Here is a 7,594-nt window from a genome sequence, read left to right as displayed (position 1 = left end):
AAACTGACACCAAGGATTTAAGAAAAATAGTGTAGTTGGGCATATAATGATGCCATGCTCATCTTAAATTTCACCAGTCACTCTCGCTGCTTAACAAAATAGTGTCCACAAACTTCACATCATCCTATCCATCTGGTGCCCTCATTTCACGCAGGAGCCATGTGGAGAGGTTTAGAGTAAGACATCTCAATTTGCACTTCTAGGACTCTGTGCCATAAACTACAGTTAACCCAATTCTTTGTACCATATATGACATGCATCATCTCACTTGCTCACAACATCCCTAAAGGGTTCTTAGCGTTGTCAATTTACAGACAAGGAAACAGACTCGGAGTTTGACCTGCTCAAGACCACAAAGGAGGTGGAGTTGTCAGGATTCATACCCAGATGGATCAGTCTCCAAGATCCACAATGAAATGCTAGTTAAAGTTCTTTGAAGCCATGCTTCAATCTCAGGACTATTGCTGTTCTGCAGTCAGCAGCCTGCTTGACAGCCAACCCCATGTTCGCTGAAGCAAGCCCACAGCCCTTCCTGAGGGCCCCTGCCTTCTTCCTTGTGCACAGGTCTGACCAAACACGTCTGTGCCCAGCCTCCTGGCTCCCAAGCACAATTCTCCCATAATTAAATTTTTTAAATGCATTTGGCCCTGGCTGGATGGTTCAGTTGGTTGGAGTGTCTTCCTGTGCACAAAAAAGTTGGGTTGCATGTGGGAGACAACCAATCGATGTTTCTCTCGCATCAATCTCTCACACACACACACAAACACACACACACACACACACACACACACACACACACATTAATAAACATATCCTTGGGTAAGGGTTAAATTGCATTCAGACTTGCTGCATCATTTCCTTCCATTGATGATAACTTATTTAACCATAACAAAATCTTTTACCTAGCTCTCACATCTGCAGTGAACACACCTTTAACATGCTAAGAAAGGTCTGCTTATTGTCCACATTTCACTCACCTAGCATCACCAACTGCCGTCTCAAGTTGAAAGTCCTACTCCCCTGTCATTTTCTACAGGCACAATCAAAGATACTTCTGGTAAAATGAGGAGGTAGGTCAAGACCAAGTTGAGACCTCCCCCACTCTTGGTTCCAGTACATCCACCCAGCTTTTCTTCCTCCTCCCTTCCACTTCTGTCACCACCCAGCACACATTTTACATCCGCTTTCCCAGAGCCTTTCTTGCTCTCAACTGATTCTGTAGTTATTCCTTCACTCATTCATCCCACAACCACTGAGGGCTTTTTTATGCTAGCACCAGGCCTGTCTTCGGGATGCATAGACTATGAATACTACTTCATCAGAGGAAAGTCATATACAAATGAAGCTAAGGGAATTTCAGAGAGAGGCTCTAATCACTATTAATGCAAATGCAAAGTGATGTAGAAAAACAGGTGAGAGAGTGAGTGATGCTCCTAGAAGGTGGGCGGGGAATGAGGTTGACCTCTGTTTAACCTTGACTTGCGCATCTCTACCTTTAGGATCTTTAGGCTGGGACACTCCCAGAGGATGGGAGCGTGTTCTTACTCGTTCCTAATTGCCTGGTATCCAGCACAGTGCACAGACCAGAGGGGACCAACGGAGACGTGACAACTAAATGCAATGTGGGTCCTGAATTGGAGCCTGAAGCAGAAAAAGGACGTAAGTGGAAAAACTAGTGGAAGGCAGATAAAATCTGGAGTGTAGTCTACAGTAACATACCAGTGCGTGTCTTGATAAATAACGAGGCTCAAGAATTTCACACACTGTATCACTTAATCCTCAAGCACCCCTGTGGTAATATACTGTTCTCATTTTATAAACACACAAGTTCAGAGGAATGAGGTGCCTTGTCCGAAGTCACAAAGCTAGTAAATGAGCCCAAATGTGAACCCAAGTGTGCTAGAGGAAATTAGAGGAATGGTGAGCCAACATGATAAGAGTCTATAAAAGCAAATCTACTGCCTCTATCAATCGCTGTATCAGTGCCATACTCAGACCCTTGCACCCTGATCTAGGAAGCAGATTCCAGAGAAATGTCCTCACTGACACGTTCTGCTCCTCCAGGAAAGTTCCTGAAAGTCTGAGCATGACGCCTCTACCTTTTAGATGTGGCATGGGCACTCACTATTTTACAAATCGTGAGCCTTTTCTATTGCATCAAGTTCAAGGGAAAATACTTGGTATTTTCATCTTAGGTATCTTATCCAAGGGAAGCATTCCTTTGACTCTTTCTCACCGGGGCTTTAAAGAAAAGGAACACGTAACCAGATGGGAGAGAGAGGTCAAAGAAAAGCAGTGAAGGAAGAGTTGAAGCAACATATGGGATTTCCAAGAAGGCCCTGCACACACATGATCCTTACTCATTCCCACAAAAATGATGGACTTTTCTCTAGAAGTTCCTCATCAATCCTGAAAAGTCCAGAAGGGCATGTCCCACCAGGTAAGAGAGCGACCTTGGCCAGCACAGCCCTGAATTTCCCACGCTTTGGTCAGTCTCATGCTGCTTTTACTGTCAGATACTCGATCCCCTTTTTGTCTGTGACCCAGTCTCTTCCCAACAAACCTTTTTATCACCACGTGGTACCCAGAAAATGAGTATTGTTCTTAGAATAAGACTTCATAAGCAAATACACTGAAAACAAAGTGATTTTTGGTTTAGAGTAACTTGGTGTGTGGATAGTGAAAAACTCACAGGCAGAGTACTCGCTCTCCTCTGCCTTCCCCTCGCCTCTCTTCTTCTCCCGTCTTCCTCCCTCTTCTTCTTTTTCCTCCCTCTTCTCTTCCTCCTTTGAATTCTTCTAACTCAGTCTCTCTCTCTCTCTCTCTCTCTCTCTCTCTCTCTCTCTCTCTCCCCCCTGCCCGACAGGGTAAACTACCATAGAGGCTTTAAAGTTAGAATAGCACCATATTAAGATTTCTTTCTTGAGTAACCAATATTGAAAGGAAGTAAAGTAGGAGCTGAGAGGGGCTATATGAGAACTCTCTGTATTTCTGCTCAATGTCTTCTAACCCCAAAACTGCTCTAAGAAAAGTCTGTTGATGTTTAAGTATACAAATAAAAAATAAAATTGAGTTTTAAATTGAAAAAAAAGAAAGTAACCTTCCTCTGCATGAGTCAAAGTTATTTAATCTGCATTCCCTATGCTATCCCCATCATCAGAATTATTACCTGAAATTTTCTCTCACAGTAACATTGGTCCATGGTCCACATTTGTGAAAAACTACTTAGCCAAACTCTGATTATATAAAAAAAAATAAGAAAAAGTATAGATTGGATGGTTTCCTGTTGATGGCAGAAGGAAGTTGTGATTCATTCACCTTTCTGCTGAAGCACCTCCTTATTTTTTTAAGAGAGGGGAAGGAAGGGAGAGAGAGAGAGAGGGAGAGAAACATCAGTTTGAGAGTGAAGCATCTGTTGTTTGCCTCTCATACACACCCCAACCATGGACCAAACCCACAACCCAGGCATGTGCCCTGACCAGTAATCGAACTGGCAACCTTTCAGTTCATGCGACAATGCCCAACCCCTTGAGCCACGCTGGCCAGGGCTCTGCCAAAGCCCTTTATTATCTAACTCTCATGTTCATTGTTGTCTTTCTCCCATTGCCCATGTACACCAGGAATTATCTCAAACTCTGTGCTCTTCCCTGTATCTGGAATTTCCTCCCCTCACCTCTGCCTTTCAAATTCAAGATCACTGAGCAAACACACCATTCTTCCAAATCAGCCCAACCAGTCATGTGAAGCCTTCCTGCCTATCCCAGACAGAGAAACAAACGTTCCTCCTCTTGTGTGACAGGGAGCTGTGTGTGCACATCCCTTAGCACCGCCATCGTCTTGTAGGGTATGGGGGATTTTTGTGTCTGCCGAGGGTTACCAGGTGAGACACATGGCAGCTGATTAAATTTGAATTTCAGATAAAGGGTACATTTTTAGTGTCAGTATGTCTCACGCAATAGATAACTGGGTGTCCTTTATCTTTTATTTGCTAAGTATGGCAATACTGCATCTGTCTACAGGGAGTGAGACTCAGCCTCCTAAGGATAGAAGCTACGGCTGCCCATCCTTGTGTGTGCAGTACCCGAGGGCGTTAGCAGGCACTTCGTGAGTCTTGGTAACAACCGAATGGCTGCTGTTCAAACTCAGCCAGGAAACCCTAAGCTTCCAACTTATATCAGGACCACTCTTCTACTCCTACCTGGAATGGCAGGTTTGGAAAGGGGAAAGATAAGGTGCTCAAATTTAATACATTTAAAATCTCTAAACTAGACCTGTAGGAAGGAGCAAAGGTGTCTCCCCTATTCTCTCTCTTCGTTTTAACACACATAATAACAGGTCACACATTGCATGGCTTCTATACACTTCCGAGTCCACACTCAGCTCGCACACAGATCACATGTGAGGGTGAGACCTTGGTGTGCTGACTCCAAAGGCAGACAGGAGAGTGAGCAGCAGCAGCCAAGAATACATCTACTCCATGTTGGGGCCCGTTCTGCCCCAGTGAATCAGGTTGGCAATTAACCATCATGTTTCGCTTCAGAGCTTTCCTGTGAAGGGAGTGTATCACAATGGAAGGATCATGGGGCGGAAAGTCAGACAGACCTGGGTTTGCAGTTATGACTCAGCTGCTGTCAGGAGGAAGGCCTCACTGGGGCTCAGTCTGCTCACCTGTAAGCTGGGTTATCATGGCTACCACCAGAAGGTCCGTGTGAGCGCGAAATGAAATCAAGCACATGAAGAAGTGTTTTGTATGGTACCTGTCCATAGCGAATGTTCAGGTATAGCAACGATGATGTTGGCTGAGGATGATCATGTGTTCATTTCTACTATTCCAGCCAGATTATAATCTCTTTGAACATGAGGACTGCTTTATTCATTCACTGAGTATTTACTTATTTTGACTTCTTTTGCACCCTCCAACAGCCTCTAATATAATGTGCAATAAAACGTATTCATCATCTAGACACCCAAAGAGTCTGACGTTTTTTCAAATGTTCAGCGTTTTATTGCAGGCAATAAAACACTGCATTTTAGTTAACCACAATCATGTAGGGCAGACCAGAAATTAACCTTTGTAAGCCACTGGTGGACTGCATGCCGTCTTTCATAAGTCATTGATAGACTACGATTAGGCTGTAGAAAACACTAGAGAAATAAGGACATAGCTATGTTCTTTTTAAAATAGTAAAGAACCATTCTGATGGAAAAACTATCCTTCCCACATTTCCCATCAGGATGTTCTAGTGCATATGTGTGCTGATCACACACACACACACACACACACACACACACACACACACAGCATTGGGAACACAGACGAGTCCAGAATGATGGATAATCTACTCTCAGCAAATGAATATGGACCATGTAGACACTATCCTCTGAACTTGGTCTTTATTCAGCTCTAGTTAAATTTAACTGCAGCTATCATTACACCTGGAATTTCTTATTAAAATGTGACAAATCTAGCAAATTCTTCATTGGCACTCGCCTTTACGAATATGTCACCCTCACCCTCCTTTTTCTTAGACTCTGTGGCCTTGGACAATTGGCTTTACCTGGAATGTAATTCTTTCCCCTGTACAGAGAGAACGTTGGAATCTCGAGGTCTCTAAGCTCCCCTTTGGTTCTCTGTCCTCAGGATCCCATCTCTGAATTTTGTCTCTGCATCTCTTTCTACTGAGCCAATGCTAAGTCTAAGTCTAGGAGAGACTGCATCGATCAAATTTTGTTTTTTTATAATTTCAGCATTCATTTCTAAGTCAGCTCAAACACATATTCAAGATAATCCAGGTAGAAAAGGATCCAAAGATTGAGGTGTATTTAGCTCTTCTTAACCAAAAAGTTCACTGGTAACTTCTTTCCCAAAGCCTGGAGATTGAAACGATAGAAAACGTTAAGTAATTGTTGGCTGTGCCATTATCGTTACTGTTGTTATCACTGCAACGGGAAAATTAATATATTGAAATTATCTCACCCTTGTCTGTGTTTTTATGAAAAGAGATCCCGCCACGTTCCCCAACCCTTCTGCCATGTGAGGACACAGGAAGTCTGTAGCTTAGGAGAGGACCCTCACGTGACCACGCCTGCACCCAGATCGCAGACTCCCAGCCTCCAGAACTGCAAGAAATAAATTTCTATTTTTTCATTACATTTGGAGCCAGAGCAAAGCAAACTGTTTTTGAATAGCAGGGGAAATAATCGTACCTTATACACATAAAGCTGCGCATCAAGGGCTTTTGGAAAGTTTATTCCTGTTCACAGAGAGTGAATCAGTCTTTGGGACAGTTTCAGATTTTACTGAAACAGAAATCGAGCTAAGGAACAGTAAACAGGACACAGAAGCTTCTGGGGAGCCTCATTGCTTTCAGAATGAAGCCTTACGCCCTTAACACGATACAGGGCCACACGTGATCTTACCCCGACCCCCTCCGTACCTTCGTCTCATAGCACTCCAGCCCCCACCTATACACGCACACACACACACACACACACACACACACACCCCACTACAGCCAGTCTGGCTTCTTTCCCATTAGGGAAGGCGCTGACCTCCTTCCCACCACGAGGCCTTTTGTACACGCTGTTTCCTCTTTCTTGGACGCTCCTCCTTCCACCATCTTTGCCTCTTCACCTTGAACTCCAAGGACTTTTCTTCTAGGAAGCCTTCTCTGGTTTCCCAAATTGTAAAAGGGCTCCTCATTTTACATTTTAATAACACCGTAGTTGTCTCCTTCCTGTTACTACTGCACAATTGCAACTTAACATTTATTCCTGTTGTTGTGTCATTGAGACCTTTACATTCTTTACATTTACAAAGAGCTACATGCCCTTTGAGGGGAGCCCCAAGTTGTTGCTCACCGCTGGACCCACCCCCACTGTATGCCAGTATCTGGCACACAGTAGGCACGTGATGAATCAGTCGGTGAACTAATTGGGTAAATGAGGCTATAGTAACCTTCCTCAACCAGCTGCGGTACAATGTACAATGGCTACAGTACAGTACACTGGCTAACTGAGTGTTTAGACTCTAAGTCAGCCAGGATAAAGCCCTGGCTCTGCCCCCTACACGCTGTGGAGCTTGGGGCCAGTTAATTAACATCATTGTGTCTCTGCTTCCCCGTCTGCTAAATGAGTGTAATAAATCTGTATTTTATTGACTCTTAGATGCCCTTGATTGTAAGACACGCTATCTACCATTAAGGAAAAATAAACCTACTGATTAAGTAGAATACAATGTCTTCTTATCACTGAGGCTCTTTCTCATACAGAACTGCCCTCTGTCCCACCCATTGGATTAGTCGGGCGGCACGTCTGAACGAAGCTCCCAGTCACACCAGGGCCCCCTGGCCCCAGCCTTATCTGGGGCACTTGCTTCCCTGCCGCTGGCATCCGTTCTGCAAGAGGACCTTCCTGGCAGGTGCCACCGGAAGTTGCACACAAGAACCAGGAAGACATTATAAGGAATGAATACCTGAACACATGCAGCGGCAACAATGCTTGTAATTCAACAGAGATGCTGAAACGTGATACTGTTTTTAACACCATGCCCAAGTGTGACGTTGTAAGCATTATCCCCATTACTTCCACCGCC

Source organism: Phyllostomus hastatus, unplaced genomic scaffold (genome assembly GCF_019186645.2).
Source record: "Phyllostomus hastatus isolate PE091 unplaced genomic scaffold, TTU_PhHast_1.1 phas_contig_34, whole genome shotgun sequence".
NCBI lineage: Eukaryota > Metazoa > Chordata > Mammalia > Chiroptera > Phyllostomidae > Phyllostomus > Phyllostomus hastatus.
This window is presented reverse-complemented; position numbering follows the sequence as displayed.